The 18,156-nt window shown below is 34.0% G+C and overlaps 1 long non-coding RNA gene across 1 annotated transcript; it reads right to left on the bottom strand.

Annotated features, from left to right (window-relative positions):
* Nucleotides 1–636: 636 nt before the first annotated feature.
* Nucleotides 637–1,857, bottom strand: LOC143577728 (uncharacterized). Its single transcript, XR_013143154.1, has 4 exons — nucleotides 1,609–1,857; nucleotides 1,330–1,417; nucleotides 865–1,235; nucleotides 637–756 (listed from the first exon to the last, which is right to left on the bottom strand). It is a non-coding gene; the product is annotated as an uncharacterized LOC143577728 (long non-coding RNA).
* Between the last annotated feature and the right edge of the window lie 16,299 nt (nucleotides 1,858–18,156).

An 18,156-nucleotide genomic window follows, 5' to 3' on the forward strand; every position in this document is an offset into this window, starting at 1 on the left:
ATAATGATCCGCTATGGTTTAATGCCCCAAGGACGGCCATTATATACACACACACACACATATACGTCTGTGTGTGAGAGAGATAGAGAGAGAGGACCGACCAAAATGCCCCCAATGGCGCCAGTCGTTGGGACGACCCTTGGCTCCGCGCCTCACCACCAAGGGCGCCCCTTGGTGGTGTTCCGCGCCCAAGGGCGCCCCTCCTTTCCCTCATTAGTGTCCCATAACGAGGGGTCTTAGTAATTAATATACAACTGGGTTTCTTACCAGTCATATTACAATGTTTCATCTGTAACACATGTATTAAATAAATCTAATTATACATGCACTTATATCCTAAATATTATTTGGTTAAACTACCTTATGTACCAAATGGTTTTAATATCAACAAGGTTCTGTACCCCGCGCGTTGCGGCGGGCGGGTTTTTTGTATTCACACAATCACACACAGTGGATAACCTTTTTCACTATTTTGGTTAATAAGAAATCTTTACTAAGCGACTGTATCAATCTATTGGTATGCCATATACAGAAAATGTGTTTCCAGCTACACATATGTGACATGGAATACAATTCTGACCTTCTAGAAAATCATATAATTCTTCGATCTTTAGTGTCAGTTATTTGGATGTGTGTTCCTATTCAATGTTTTTCCTTTGCCTGGGATGCTGCTAAGTGCTAACTTCTCAGTTTTCCTCTCAAGTTGTCATACTCATGTAGTCGTGCTTTAATAATTTCTTCCAATTGCTTTGAAACCTTAAAACATGACAAACATAGAATTTATGGTTTTCCTTCATCTCCTTCATTCCTAATTTTTTAAAAACTCAAATGCTTATTTACAACACAAATTGAAAAAAGGGTTACCTTATGGCTTATATATGAGCAGGCCACTGGAAGCAATTTATTTGGACTCTATCGCATCCTCAGTGATATTTTTCTTAATTTTGATAATAATCTAACTCACCTGACCAACATAACCGAAACTGAAAAACTACACGATATTTTCCTCGGTTTCATCTAAACCGGGGGGGGGGGGGGGGGGGCTTACCAGTATGAAGTAAGCGCGACTCCACTGACCTGTAGAAGAATTACCAAAATAAGATAATAATATAATAATGATGATTATAATATACTAATAAAATTACCCTTAAAATATGTCCTACACCCCATGCCACAATTTTCAGTGCTTCTATACTCCAAACTTGCACCAGGTGATCTTCGCCACCTGTTAATATCTATTTTCCATCCATGTTATTATTTGTCAATCATTAGAAGAGCAAAACCGTAATATTAATCCAGAAATTAGAGTTAAAAGAAGAAGTATTTAACCGCTATGTGTAGCATGATAAAGCACCATAATAGCTTTGGCCTCCACATATAAGTTGTTCAAATTTAAAGTAAAAAACTCCAAGATAACCTACAATCTATAATTAAAGTTGTCAACTACACTTAAAAATTAAACTCAAAAGATTTTATTAATAACTTGCATAATAAACAGTATGCTTATGTTTTCACAAAAATATTTAATCAAAATACACTTCGATTGCCTATATTGAAGTGGATCAAGAATATTAGAAAAACCGAGATGTATAAAACGCCATATCTGACCTGACCCAATTATGTCTGTTGGCGTTGGAACAGACCAGTTAGGTGCAAACAAATCGATTAGGCGAAAATGGATCAATGAATATGTTACATCTATGGTAAAGGCTTCTATTAACCCAAAGCTTCTGCGATCGCATACATAAAGCAAACTATAAGACAGCACGTGAAACACAAACCCTTGCCTCGCTAAAGACCCAAATTTCTTCAAGGCAAAAACCATATAAGTTCACCATTAACTCATATGAGACCTGAAATAAGAAAGCACTAAATAATAATAATTTGTATGAACTCACCATCTTTATACATCATCTTTATTTTGTATCTGTGTTCTTAGTGGATGAAAGCTAAGACTGAATAAAATTCAAAAGAAACCACAAAATTTGCAGGCATACCATGCTAATGAGATGGTTCTATGTTGCACGCAGTCTCAAGTTGTTAATTCACCATCTGCAGAGAAAACCATCAAATAATATTTGGAATCAGTTGATGAAAATGCTTACTCTGATTATACCAAATTCTAAGGATGGAAGCAAAAACATCCATGAATGGTAAAATCTGTCATTTAGATATTTAATCAAACACCTTGTAGCTTCAATTCAACTCCACAACAACGAAATTAATTGATGGTTCAAGTGTTACCTTTAGTAAAGAGAGCTAATCGAAAGAACAGTAGACGATTCAGGGCTCAGCGATCCACACTGAGGAGGCCAGTGAAACCGTAGCAGATGGAATTGATGAGTGAGAAAAGCCATCTGCCATTGTTTCTGGTGATCTTTTAGCTTTTGAGAGAAAGAAAACCAACCACGTGTTAATGATAATCAGGCAATACTTAGTTGTACATTATGCAACTTACTTTGTACATTGATGAATAGTTAAAAATGTGTGTGGAAGCTAGAATGTTTTTTAATATATATATAACTAGGTTAGAACCCGTGTAATACACAGGTCGGTATAAAATAAAGCAATAAAACATAATATATAAATATAAATAATTGCAAACTATTTACATCCACTTACATAAGTAGCATAAACATACACAAGAAAAAGTACTATACGCGAGTAAGAACACTGTTAAAACATAAGTGGTGGCGGGATTTGATTCACTTCAAATGTTTCCATATTTCTAACAGATTCACCTGCAAAATTAAGAAAAAAAATATATCAACTTATCACGCTAAGAAGTAACGTTTGACTTTTGAGGTCGAAGATTAAAACATTCAAGTGCAAGATTGCAATACACTGTAATGAAAACTAAAGAAAAACCTTTCTTGAATGTCAATTTATCATAAAGTTTATGAACGTCTTAACAACTTTCTTGATAACCTATAGAAATCGTATCATTTTAGTGTTTACAAACATGGTTCAATTGACCTCAAAAGTCAAGAATGTGATTTTTCAAGTCTTAATTGATACGGGTTGCAATAAAAAGTAAACAAAAACCTCTCAGAAATGTGGATATCATCATAATATTCATGCAGTCTTATAAACTTCCTTATCGGTTGCTTGTTTATAGAATCGCCCAATTGGCTTCAATAGTTAAACTACGTCTATCTCATTTATCAATCATTCGTAAAAAAAATGACACCCTCTTATAATTCTTGAAATCAAAATTTGAAAATTATCACATTTAGTGTCACTAAAACACCTTCATCATGATAACTTATTTTATTTGTTTCACATTTATATGAATCTCCAACTCGACCCCTCTTCACAAATTCATATGTTTATTATACAACAAACGTATTTGTTGTAGTTCCTCTTTCAAAACCTTTAAAAATTATTATCATACTGTTACAACATTTAACAATTTAATTTAACTAAAATAGTATATTACCTTGCTATGAGCATCTCATTCTTGACATCACCAATAATTGTTGGCTCATAAGAAATATACTCGAGGGTATGCATCTTACAACCCACAAGAACTTTGGCTCCTTGTAATCAGCAATAGTTAATGAATGGTAGTTTTTGTATTTGCATGTTTTCATTAAAACAAAAGTATAAGACATAATTTTGCACAAATGAAGCATGCATGATATACTATATTTATTCATTGTTTTACTTATCCCCAAGATGCCCCTGGATTAAAGAAAAATCAATCCTTGATAAAACCCACAATTTGACTTTAGTTACTAATGGCTGATTATTAGCAGTTAATATAAATGGAAATATTCTATATTAGTTACTAATGATTGAGCATTCTTTTCATGTTTAACCTAAAGAACGGCTTCATGGTGAATTAAAAAGGTCTCTAAATAATAACCAAGTTTTATAATTGTTCCATTTAGTTATCTAATTCAAACAACTATGAGAAAAACTCACAACAATAAAATGATGATGAAAGTTACATATTTTTTATAGTTAGAGAAAATGTGACTTTATTGGAAAAATATTGAAATTGGTTTAATGTTTTATGACTTTATCCTATTTCACCATGCAAAAGTTCCAAATTATTAATAGTGTTTAGACATAGGATAGAAAATACCTTAAAAATGAAGCCATCTATTTTAAATTCTTGCATTTGATCCTCCCCTTTTCATCCCAGAAAGCTAAAGAACACCATTCATATGCTTTTTTAATTTGAATATAAGCACAATAATAGGTTCCTATATTGTAAGTTAATATTAGAACATAGTTATGTTTGAAAACAACAAAAAAGTGGATATGCTATAACTCTATCTCCTAAGCCACATAGACCAGAATTACAGTAACTCAAGCATTGAGATTCATAACAAACTTATGGTGTTTTCAAAATTACAGGGAATTGTCGTTTCAAGCAATAAAAGTGGATCTGCTTATGATTTGTGCTTTGAGATCGAATCACATTTTCACCCTGATAGATTAACAATAAAACAAATATTAGAATCTTAATTCTTAAAAAAAGGTCATAATTAAGATCAAATACCTACATGGTTTAGTTGTTCTTCCATTGCACTGAAAAGTGAGACATTGCCAACATATGATTTACTGATAATTATATAATATTTATATGAATGAACGTTGAACAATAGAATATTTAGGCGAATGAAATATGAAGAATACTATTACTGGATAAAAAATTATACAAACCGCGACTGGATCAAAAAACTGCGACTGGACCAACATACATGTTATGATTGAAATAGAAAGACCTGCGATGAAGGTTTAACAAAACTGATTGAGATACGAAGAACCATAAACAATATAAGGATTTTGCGTAGGGTTTCTCTTACCTTGAATAATCGTGGAAATCGTGGATATATTGGAAATCGTTTGATAAATCGTGGAAATCTTCAACATACCTTGAATAATCTGTTTGGATTGAGAGATAACTGATGGTTGCAATATGGTTTCTGGTAGATTATTGGGATATATGAATTATATATGATATGTGATTTGTAATCCAGATTTGGTCAAAAACTGATCCCGTGATTTTGTGATTATATTCTATTAATTAAATTAAAAATTAAAATGAAAGAGAAAATTACACGTGGACAAATAAAGAGTTTTGGTGAAAAGTAATGGAATGGTTTGTTGAAGAATCCACTTGTTTATTAGATAGGGAGATTAAATTTTTTTGTAAATATAAAATAATTTCCAAGTAGTAACATGTCACACTCTGATCAAAAACGGAAGAACATGCCGGGACGCGACGTGATTGTTTCAATGCACACGACACTATTAAAGTGACAATATTTAATCAAAACATTCATTTCATTTAATATCCAATCACAACAACACAAATAAAACAAAGTACAAGAAAATAATAGTTCATTTAACTAATAACTTAACGGTCCAAAATAAACTTAACATTTTCAAATCTTCAATCAACCAATAATCAAACCTGTAACTTTGCATAATATATATTTTGTCAACACGTATGTTGGTAAGAAATTTCATGATTTGTTGTGCGTGTGTGTGTGTAATATGTGACAAAAACCCACAACTCTGATGTGAAACCGTAAATAATAATGACAATTGCGGTATATAATTCATAAATAAATTACGTTCCTTTCTTATAGGTAAAACTGCCAAATTAAAAGGAGGGGCGTATTATCATACTTATTGAGGATAAGGATTAGGCCAACCGACAAAATCAATAAACATTTTGCAATTAATCATATGAGGCATATAACACATAATCGGACAATTATTCTATGTAACACATAAAGTAGAGTTAGATGTTTGAGAATCCAAGTCTTAAATCATTTTTGTTTGAGTAAGTATACAAGCTACCCCCAAAATAGAAAAGAGAAAACGGGGATGAAATTGCTCACTTGGACAATATGACGTTGATTAAGTAAACTTAGAATAAAATCTTCAAGAAAGCGATCCCGACGAATTAACGTGCGTGTCCTAGATTGAAAGATCTTGAGTTAATATTGAGTCTTGAAAATGGAATATAAATGGCATAATAGTTCGTAAAAACAAGGCTTGGGTTTTCGAGATTTTAAGTTATATTTACAAAATGCGGTTAATAAAGTATGTATAAAATATAATGAGTTTTACGTGAAACCGGGTCTTTGATGTTTAGGTTTACTCAACCTTTGTTAAGTTTTACATAGGGGAGTTGGTTTAGTGCGAGTGTGCATGATCCCGCAAATGTGTAACAACCCGAAATTCTAAGAATAATATTTAATATATTATTTATTTATGGTGTAAATGTTTACTTGAGTTAGTAGAGATATAATAAAATAATAAAGATGGAATGATAAGTAGGCTAATTAGATGGAATTAATTATGGACCAAAAAGGAAAGATGGGTCTTAGGTCCATGGGCTTAAGGGAGTATAAATACCCCTTAAACCTTAATCCTTTCCATTTCCATCCATCTCTACAACATAGCCTACACCTTCAAAAAAAACACACACAAACACCCCTCTAACAATTCGGCCTATATCCGAATCCAAATAAAGAAGGATTTGTGATAGATCTTTGATCATACAAGCAAGATACAAGTCTAGGGTCACGTATTGAAGCTAACCCGTAGCTGAAGTAAACCCAAAAGGTACGTTTTAGTTTAAAGATTTCGTTTTTAGAACCCATTTGCCCTAAGGGTTGAAACGAAGGCAAATCAGCCATCCTTATGCAATAGAAATGTGAACTTGATATTAAAAATGGACTTAATCAACTCGTTAGTTAAAGATCTAGCTAAAACGGGTTTGAAATCAATAACGGTTCAAGCTTTATACCAAACACGGGTCATATCTTGATTATGTAATAATAATGGGTGTAAAATGGATAAGAAAAGTAGCAAATGTTATTAATATTAATGATAAAGATCATCAACAGCTACCTGAGTAAAGAAAGGAATGAAAAGATAGAAAATAGACTGAAAGCATCAGACATGGGCTCTCTGTTGGAGTTCTCGGTCACCTTGAGTTCTTGGCTACTAGTTTTCGGCTACTTAGTTTCTGTTTTGGGCTTTGGGCTTGGTTTCCAGTTGCGCCCAAATGCCATTATTGACTGCTAGGCCTGATCTAACTAAGCACATTTAAAGCAAAGCTAGCCTATCAGTATAAGTTAAGAAAACGAGCCTAACTTAGCAAGTACGTTGGTTAATTGAAATACCAACTTAATTAATTATACGGTTGCTTAATATATATATATATAACAGCTAGCCGTGCAAAACTAAAGAAAGGGATTACCATTAACTCCGAGCGTAACTGGATCCATGTGAGTTTCTAGCCCCATTTCCTTGTTATGTTTTTCGGGACTGTGTGCATACTCTATGTGATTAGTTAATACACTTACCTTAAGTGGTAAGTGTATGATATGTGAATATGTATGATATATGAATATGTTATGAATGTTGTATGTAGGACATGTGAATGTGTTATTAATAACCTATGAATAATTTAGGAAGTACACAATTATGAAAGTAATAAAAGGAATGTATAATGGTATGGTTGCATAGAAGGAAGGGTACCGGACCCTAATAATATCCGTGGAAAGAGGAAAACCGGACCCTAATAATATCCGAGGATGGAGGGTACCAGACCCTAATAATATTAAAGGAAGAAGGGAAACCAGAACCTAATAATATCCGAGGATAGAGGGTATCGGACCCTAAAAATATCTGAGGTATGTAGGGCGAAATGCTCTTTACAATGTAAGGTTAGTTATGAATGCATTATGTATGTTAAGGGAAGAAAGTACGAAAGAATGAAAGTATGTATATGGAAGAATGATGAACATGTTATGTATGTAATACGTACCTTCGGGCACGTATATGTGTATGTAAAGTAAGTTATCTAATTAACTAGAGCTCACTCAGCGTAGCTGACTTTTAGTATACACGCAGGTGAATAGATTGGAGCAGTTAGCTTGAGGGAGACACATGGCAGGAACGAAAGAGGCTGGCATTTGAAGATTTGTCATGATGTTTTAATAAGATATTTCAAGTTGTGTTTTCAAAGACAAGTTATGAATATTTTGTAATAAGTAATTGAATTTTTTTATTATTCCGCGAAAGTTTTTAATTAACTATGATATTTTGAACTGTGTTTATGAGTAAATCCAACATCCAAATAGGGCACCGCGACCGGGGTCTTACAAAATGTAAGCATCAAGATCCGATTTTTAACGGTTTGTTCGGTTTAGTCTGTTCGGGACTTGCTAAAGTACCAAATCCTAATCCAACTTACCAAACAATAAAAATATATGAATTACTTCAATGAAACCAGTAGCTTAACAAGTTTGAGAATTTTATTAATTAAAGTCTCAAACTCGGGTTTAAGCGAGTGCAAGTCGGCCAGTCTTAGTATAACACCAATTAAGTTTGGTTCCGACATACCATTGTAACAATTCAGAATTTTCATTTAATGTTCGGTTATCCGTTATCCGGCCCGTTTTTATGTTCGTTGAAATTTTTATCAATAAAATATCGCGTTATTCGAGTTTTTATTATTTTATTTTTATTTGTTATTATATTTGTTTAATATATATAAATTAACTTTGAAACATATACAATTTTAACCCTAAACTATACTCTAACCCTTATTTGTATCCTTACCTAAACTAGAGGTACCAAACAGTAAATCTGGCAATAAATACATTATCCAACCAATTAACCCAGAAACCCGGCTACTCATACCCGTATCAATTAGCTAGCGCGAGCCGTAATATTCGACACAAACTTGGAATCTATCTTTTGAAATCATTCACCTTACCTATTCGGCCTCACCAACGCTCGTAATCAAGAAACAATGATCAAATTGATTCGAATTGATGATTATACAAACTGTCTTTAGTATTATTGGGTATTATATCTTAGAGATCATTATAATCCAATTAATCTTGCCCACACCATCTCACCATCATCGCCTATCAGAATCCCAATATTAATTAGATTAACTCTGCTTGATTATACCTGTTCTTGATCGCGTTTTTGGCCGACACTAGTTTGATCAATTAACCATCCACTGAACGTTGTATGAGGTAATTAATTATATGTATCGGTGCGTCTTTGTTCCAATTTCATTAACCCCAAGGTTAATCGCCCAAACGATTAACATATTGGCCGATTGATCTTGCTAAGGTTTGATTATGAACTGGGTTTTTGTGTTTACTGGTTATATATTTTTGTTCCTAGTTATGACTTGAGTTAGCCACTGGCTCGCTAGCCAGTGCATTATGGTTAAGTCATTCAACCGCTGGGGGCGCGGGTTTGAACCCCCCAGCCCTATTTTTTTTAAAACCCTTTTATTATAGTTAGTTATTATATTTAATCACTAAATATTATTATAAATATTATAAAATTAATAATTAATTGATATTTTATTAAAACCGACGTATTAACTTATCACTTTTCCGAACCTTGGTTAAAACTATATAGATATGTATATTATATATAGATGTATATATAATAAATATTTAAAATTGATAAATGTTAAAGATTTAAAAGAGTTTTAATTTAAAATATATCATGTTAATTAACACATTAAAATACAGTTATAAGTATTTTTATATAAATATTTTATTTATTATCTTTTATTATAATATTAATTTAAAAGAGATCTTTATTAATAATAATAAAATGTAATAATTTATTATCTCACAAATACCGATCGACCTCGAATCATTATTTATATATATTATTTATTACAACTATAATACTTATTAATAAAAGTTTTATATATTAACACTAATATAATTTTAATAACCGTTATAAAACAAACTTTAAATAAAATATTTAACTCTCCAATACCCGTTCATATCTCGATTCTCTTTTAGTCCATCTATTAACTCGTAGTATTTCTCTGACTATCACTCTTGCTTAGGGTTTGTTCTTGCCGATATTCGGCGAGCGTGATTCATAGTATTTCTTTTTATCCCCGCTTATCCATAAGGTGAGTAACTCATTCCCCTTTTTACTTATTTTCAACTGTTTTGGGGACATATACGTATCGCATTATATATTATCTTTTATTTACTACTCACGTTAGCAAACTGTTAACCTTGTGTGCATATCAATTATTTGCCTAACTTGCTACATGTTTATTTTCTTAGTTGTCCGCGTTCGGAGAGGTCCATCATAATCACAGTAGTAGTATGATCATACGACCGTCGTAGTAGCTAGTGCCCACTTCGCAAGGCAACGATTTTACCGACACCCATTATTTTCTCATTGGCTTAATTGTTTATCTCACGCAAACAGTTTTGCATTTTTATATTATATTGTATCTTAAATTAACTGGTTCTTTACTCACTCAACCTCGTGTTGACAAAACTATTTTTATTTTATACGCATATGCAGGTTATCGTTTGAATTGATTCATGATTGGTGAATATTTAGGATTGCTTATGTTAGAAGAAACATTATCAAGACAATAAATCAAGACTTAGTTTAAACTCGGAATTATCTTGTTGCCTTTACTTTTAATTTATGTACTTTGTTGGTTGAAATTTATTTGAATATTTAAGTAAATTTAATAGATATTGCCACTTTTAAATTATTGCATGATAGTATCTTTAGAGCTATGAACAATCAGCTCACGCCCCGACATTTCCGCCTTAGGTTACCATAATCTTAGAAATATAAATAATTTAAAGTGAAACATAAGTTAAAAATGTTAGAATAAGATTTTTGGTGGTTTGGACGATGACTAGCTCGTTAAGATGACTAGTTTGATTTTTACACGGATTTTCTCAAAAGTTGGTTTAATCCATTTGCTCCAACACTTTGAAAATTTTAGGTAATATGAGAAATATAAAGTAAAACATAACAAAAAAGATAGATTGAACTTTTGGTGGTTTGAACATTGACTAATTTGTTAAAACAAGTGTTCAGTTTTACTCGGTTTTTACCCGAAACTTGGGTTCAAGCCAGGATTTGTTCTACACTTCCATAACAACCATATAATAACTAAAATATAAAGAAAAATTTAGATCTAAAGTGTTTGATGTAACATGGTTGCTTAAAATTTAATTAAAGTGCTTAAACGAGTTTTTGGTTCCTTGACTCTGTATGAAGCCAAGTATGGTTACCACATGTCCAACACCATAGAAACTAAAATATAAAGAAAAACTCATATTTAGAATGTTTTATGCAACATGGCTGCTCAAAAGTTAATTAAAGTGTTTAAACGAGTGTTAGGTTTTGGTTCGGTCCTTGACTCGGTATAAGACCGGGGATTGTTATTACATGTCCAAAACCATAGAACTAAAATAAAGTAAACTTTTCCGGTCTAAACTCAAACAAGAAAGTTAAGTGAGTAAACTTTCCAAAAAAGACCCAAACGGGCCTAAATGCATAAATATGTGTTTGAATGCCCACAAGCCTTAATTAAAGATGAAAATGGTTTTCTCAACGTAAAATAACTTAGAACAACTAAAACTATCAAAAACATATACCCAAAAGGGATTGAAGTGCAAGATTGGGTTATGTTGGCCTTTAAAGTCAAACTTAAGCAACCCTAACTAGAACAACTTGTAAATTCAAACAATTTGGGAGGAAGAGGGGAAGATGAGCAGGGGGAAGTAGTTGAGATAGAGGGGTATATATGTAACAACTCAGATTTTCTAAATTAATATTCATTAACCATAACCCGACTCGTTTTACGTTCGGGAAATTTCACTAATAAAATATCACGTTTATCGAGTCACTATTATATTTTAATATTGTTTAATATTTATTGAATTATTAAAAGTACTTTGAAATATATACAATTTTAACCTTTAACCAATTTTTGTTCCCATATTCATACTAGAAGAACCATTCTACAAATCTGATAAATTACCATCCATTTATACCTAATTAACCCAAACCCATACCCGTTTATCACCCCAAACCCACAACCCATTTACCCATATTGTATCTTGCACCGCAATTCTCGTCACTAAATTAGAAATTTAATCAATGGTTATGTTCATCATACATATTCTCGTCACTTACCGACATCTTTAATTTAGAAACAAGATCAAATTAATTTCGTATTGGTTATAATATTAGGCCGACGTAATTCATTTAATAATATACATGTTATCGATCATTATAATTCAATTAAACGTAGCCTCACAATCCTTATTCCATCGCTAAGCAAATCCCCATAACGAATTGGATTATCAACGCTGACTATTACCTGTTCTTATTCATTCTTTGGCCGGCTCCAATTCGTCTTAATTAACCTTCGATTATCAACGTCAAGGTACATAAATTATACAGTTGTACTCGTTGCGATCTGCTTATCAATAACCCTATGGTTATTTGACGATTATAAATGGGATCGATCAATTGGGTATCCTACGGTTTGTTCTAAATTGGTTCTTTTGTCTGCATGTTCTTTTAATTTGTTTTCTGTACTAAAGTTGTTACCAGTTGCCATGGTAGCGCAACTGGTTATGTTTGGGTGTTAAGGGTTGGGGGTACTGGAGGGCGCGGGTTCGAGCCCCTCCAGACCCGATTTTTTTGGTTATTTATGTATTAATCTATTTAATATATTATATAAACATACTTAATTATTTAAGTTATATTATAAATACCATAACTAATCAATATTTTTGCAAAACCGACACTTTAGCTAGTTGTTTTCCGAACCTTGGTTAAAAACCATGTATATATGTATATATTTATAAATATATGTATATATGTTAGGTTATAAAAAAATTAATAAAGGTTTTAATATTTAAAAAAAGTTTTTAATCTAATATATATATATATATATATACCATTTTAATTAATATGTTAAAATATAGTATAGGATTAAGTATTTTATAAGAGATTTTATTTTATATAAATATTAGTATTTATTATTGATCATTTACAATATTTATTTAAAAGAAAATCTTTATTAATAATAAAAATATGTATTTAAATGTACTTTTAGTTTAAAATAAACATTAAAAACCAAATCTCTTGATATAGCCTATAAATTGTTTATAAATATTTTTTTAAGCATTTATATGTATTTTATATAATTAAATCATATTTATTACGATAAAACTAGGATAATAAATTAATAATGAATCTGTTTTTAACTTTCGCAAGGACCCATTAGATCATTAAATCACGAACCTCTATCTATATTTAGTTTCGTTGTTGAATTCTTATTTAATTTCCCTAATTATTATTACTTAGGAAGTTCGTTGTTGTTATACCTCGTCGAGCGTGGTTTATCGCTTTCTTGTTGTATTCATTCCCGCTTTGCTTATTTGATCAGGTGAGTATCTCACTCCCCTTTTTAACTCATTTTTACTGTTTTGGAGACATATGTGTTCGTAAATATTTTACTATTATTTAATACTCAAACTTGCAACTGTTAGTCTTGTGTGTTTAACAATTTATACCTAACATGTTATATGCTTATATATTTTACTTGAATACATATCTGAGAGGTCCAACATAATCGCCGACTAGTATGATCATACGCTCGTCATGTTAGCCATCGTTCAGTTTCATTTGACATCGAGCTTACCGACAACATTATTTACTTGCTCATTGGTTAAATTGCTTATCTCACTTGACATAGTTTGCATTTTTATTATTTATTATATAATACTATTGTAATGTCTTAAACTAGTGTTTTACTCACTCAACATGTGTTGTTGACAAACCTTTCTATTTTATACGCATATGCAGGTTATTGTTTGAACTAGTTGCAAGATTTTGTGAAGACTTAGTGAATAATTTAAGTTAGGAAAGAATTAATCATGATCATTTTGTGATATAAGTTGTATTGTTGTATGATTATGGATTTTATACTTTGTACTTGAATTATTTGAATTATTTAATCGAATTAAGTAGATATTGTCACTTTTAAATTTTGCATGATAGTACCTTGAGAGCTGTGAGCAATCAGCTCACGCCCAGGCATTTCCACCTTAGGTTGGGGTGTGACAATATATGGGGGGGTTAGGGTTTGAGGAAATGGATAATGCATTTGTCCGGTGGATAAACCGATACACAATGATTCTTTTATTTAAAATGATTTTTGATTCAAATAAACTGTGGCCAAGTATAAAAACATGTTTAGAGGGTTCTAAATGATTCTAAGTTGAGTCTTGATTTGTTTGGATGGTTAAAACACAAGTTATGGGCTTAAACGATTGAAAAACAAACAAACAAAAAATAAAACTGTTGCTGTTGTAGCTTGACCGCGTATCATGACCAGGTGTGTGCATGCCCTTCGTGTAGGGTGACGGGTTGTGTTTCGTTAGAAGTTTGTGATGGTCGGTTAATTTGTATATGTTATAGTTCGTTTATTATTTAGTTTTAACTGTTTATTTTAGAACTATCGATATTTCATACGTGTATTATTGTATTTCAGGTCACAAGCGTTAAAGCACTCATTTTGGACCTGTTGTGACACGGAATGAAGACCCGAGTTGTGCAGCACGCGAAACGATAACATTTGCTGAAGATTGGTTGTAGCAGAACCCTTCGCGGTACGCGATGGGTGTGTTGAGGGTCCCATCGCGTACCGCGATGGGACTTAAATGAAGATGTTGACTTATGGTCAATCGCGGTAAGCGATGGGCCATAGACGACCCCGTCGCGTACTGCGACGGGAGTGTAGACGGGATTTTGAGTTTATATCTTTATTTTCATCAACAACAAACCCTAACTCCGTTTTTAGAACCAAAAGGCGATTCCAGCAGTCCAAGAAGGCGATTTCCACCATCCTAGCTTGTGTCATGACCACCCTCCGCATGATCTATATCACCCGTATTGAAGATATGATGATGTCTAGGCTCGACTAATCTCCTACAATCGCACCCGGGATGTATAGTTTGTAACTCTTTACAGTTTTTCTCATGTGATTAAGAATACTTATGTTTTGATTATTGAAAATTGATATATGATTATTGATGTTTAGTATTTCTGTATGTTCGGTCGGTTTAGGTTTACGTTGGTCTGAACGATCTGTTACCAGTTGCTAGATAATTAGTCATATAACTGTTTGGTTAGATTGAATACGATAAAACGTGCAATTACCCTTAACTGAGTCACACTGGCAATGACTGTTTGATAACCAGTGCCGTGTGTAAAGTAATTGTTGACGTCTAAGGTTTTGTCTGGTTGACCAGTTTTTAGTTAATCGTTAATAATAAATCTGTTAGGTTGCATGAGATACTGTTTGGTTGCTTACTTGAATTTCCGGGTGTGATTTGCTTTGTTAACTGTTTACAACTCGTTTATTTGTTCGTTGCTTAGTTCTCTTAATTCAAAATATTGCTTGTGTGATCAACACTAAAAATCATTCACTTCATAATATTAAATTGTTTACACGAATACATTAACCACATACTCCTTGTGATACGATACCCTACTTGCTCTAACTATTTAGAATAATTAGGTTTTTGATTGACTCAAACGACGGTCATCAAAATGGCGCCGTTGCTGGGGAGTTAGTGCGCTTATTGTTTTTCGCGTTATTTGATTTTTGTGTTTTATTTAATTTTCAGTTTTTTTAGTTTAAATTTTATTTTACTTAATTTTATTTGTATTTTTTTCATTTTACGCGGGTTGTGTTAGTTGTGCAGATTACGGGTTTATGCGCACCCGCCATTCGGTCCGACAGTCTCCGTTAGTTTACGAGCTCGAAATTGAGTGAGTAGCTCGGCAGAACCGAGTACAAACCAGAAACTCACAAATGGAAGACCAAAATCAGAATCAAAATCAAAATCAAAACCAGAACCAGAACCAGAACCAGAACCAGAACCAAAACGAAAACCAGAACCAGAACAATATCCAAAACCAAGACCCACTTCCACGAACCAATATGTTTCACCCAGAAAACATACCCGACCCACCAAACTTCAATAACCAGAATAACCAAATCAACTCTGCTCGTGCCTCCAGATCCCGAAATCAAAACCGAAACCGAAATCCTAACCGAAACCTAAACCTTGACTTTAACCAAGCCGGAACATCCGCTCCAAACAATAAGCCCAGACGCCGAGTTTGGATAAATATTGATGATGTTCGATCGAGTGTTCCGACTGAAGAAGAGGATGAGGATGAGGGTGAAGACAATAATGGAAATGAAGGTTTTCGGGCAGCTGACGATGAGGTTGACAGATGGGTTAGAGAAAATCGGGAGGTTGAACCCGAGAACGAGGTTGGTGAACCGGAGGCTGAGGGTGATAATCAGTATGAAGAAGAAGTGGAAAAGCCGGTAATTCGAATACGGGCTGAACCCGTTAACAGACACCGAAGGGATCGAGAAAGGGTAAATCGGGCGGAATGGCCCGAAAGAGTTCGTGGTATTCCGGTTAACCGGGGCGGTATGGGAAACCCCGAGGGGCAAAGGAGAAATTACATAGCCCCGGCTCATGGTGTTAACAGTCGCTTTAGACCGGCTATCTCATATGGAGCATCCCCGTTGGTTCCACATGAACGAGTGTAGGGACAGCAAACTTTTAAGTCCCGGCCATCCTACATCAACATCGTTCCTCATTTCAACGGGATGGCTTCGGAAGACCCGTATTCGCACTTAATCGATTTTTCGGCTGCTTGCGGGTCTATTGGTGATGGTATGTTCGATCAGGATGAAGTCCGGTTGCGGTTATTCCAATTCTCATTAAAAGACAAAGCGAAACTGTGGTTTAACTCGTTACCAACACACAGTATCAGAAACTGGGCCGAGATGCAACAAGTCTTCCTGAACGAGTTTTATTCACAGTCGAAGACTACCGAGGCCCGTTCAGACATTCGTCACTTTTCACAGTTACCGGGTGAGTTATTCCATGAAGCTTTTACCAGGTATAAGGATATGATCAGAAAATGCCCACATCACAATATCGAACTGTGGGAATTGGTAAAATGCTTTGTTGATGGTTTGACATACGAAGAATGTGGTGAACTCGGGCATAAGACAGAAAATTGCCCCGAGTATTATGATGATGATGAGGAGGATGACACCGAGAAAGTTAATTATGCTTACGGGGATTCCAAAGGCTAAGGGTTTAATTCAAACGCATATCACCTGGGCCTGAGAAATCACCCGAACTTTCGTTACGGGAACGCGTCTTCTCAGTTGAACCCGAATTTTCAGGGATCGAGTCAGAACAGATCGCAGGGTAATTACCGCTAGAGCGGTTATCAGCAGGGCTCGAGTAATCAGAATCGGGGGTATAACAGAGACGGTAACCGGGGGGGAAATATTTTGGGTAATCAGGATCAGTAGAAATGGTCCTCGGATAATTCGGACGAGTCAGTACACTCGAAGTTGGATGCATTATTGAAAGCCATGACTGATTAGAAGGCCGAGACGAAACAACAGTTCGAGTTACGGGATAAATCATCGGAGGCAATGATGAAGCAAATTGGTCAGCTCGCTTCAGACATGGCGAAATTACAAAAGAATGCAGGCCAACTTCCGAGTGACACCACAGTCAACCCGAATCATCATAGTTCTAGTTCGAAAAAGCACGTCAACCAGGTAAGTATTTTACGTAATGGTAAGAAATATGATAACAAGGTTGGGGGTCCACCACCTTTGGTTGATGGGGTGGTGGAAGAGATTGATGAAAATCTCGTCAGTGATGACGAGCCGGAACCGATTGAATTAAATAAACCTAACAAAAGTGAAACTAAAAATAATAAATCGGTTCCAAAGGATGACACCAACAACTCCAAGGATAAGGAAAAGGTGAAAACTGTTCCATATCCCGATGCTTTGTTGGCGCCATCAAATGCGAAGATGGCATCAAAACGAGGCCCCCAACAAGAAGAAATGTGGGAAACGTTTAAACAAGTCAAAATTAACATTCCTCTTTTAGATGCCATAAAACAAATTCCCGCCTATGCTAAGTATTTAAAAGAATTATGCACACTGAAAAGGAGTCATAAGATTCCTAAACAGATTGATTTTACCGACAATGTGAGTGCAATTCTTTCGGGTTCACTTCCACCCAAGCTACAAGATCCGGGAACGCCCATTATACCCATACAAGTGGATGATTTTAAAATGACTCGGGCGCTTCTAGATCTTGGAGCTAGTATTAGTATTCTCCCGGGCAGTTTATATGACCAGTATGATTTTGGCCCGCTTCGTGCGGCTGCCACCACGATTGTCTTGGCTGACCAGACACCGAAACTGACCCGGGGAATATTGACTGACGTGATCGT

Source organism: Bidens hawaiensis, unplaced genomic scaffold, assembly GCF_021521415.1.
Source record: "Bidens hawaiensis isolate Kalapana, Puna unplaced genomic scaffold, B.hawaiensis_p1.1 tig00028785_1, whole genome shotgun sequence".
Classification (NCBI taxonomy): Eukaryota; Viridiplantae; Streptophyta; class Magnoliopsida; order Asterales; family Asteraceae; genus Bidens; species Bidens hawaiensis.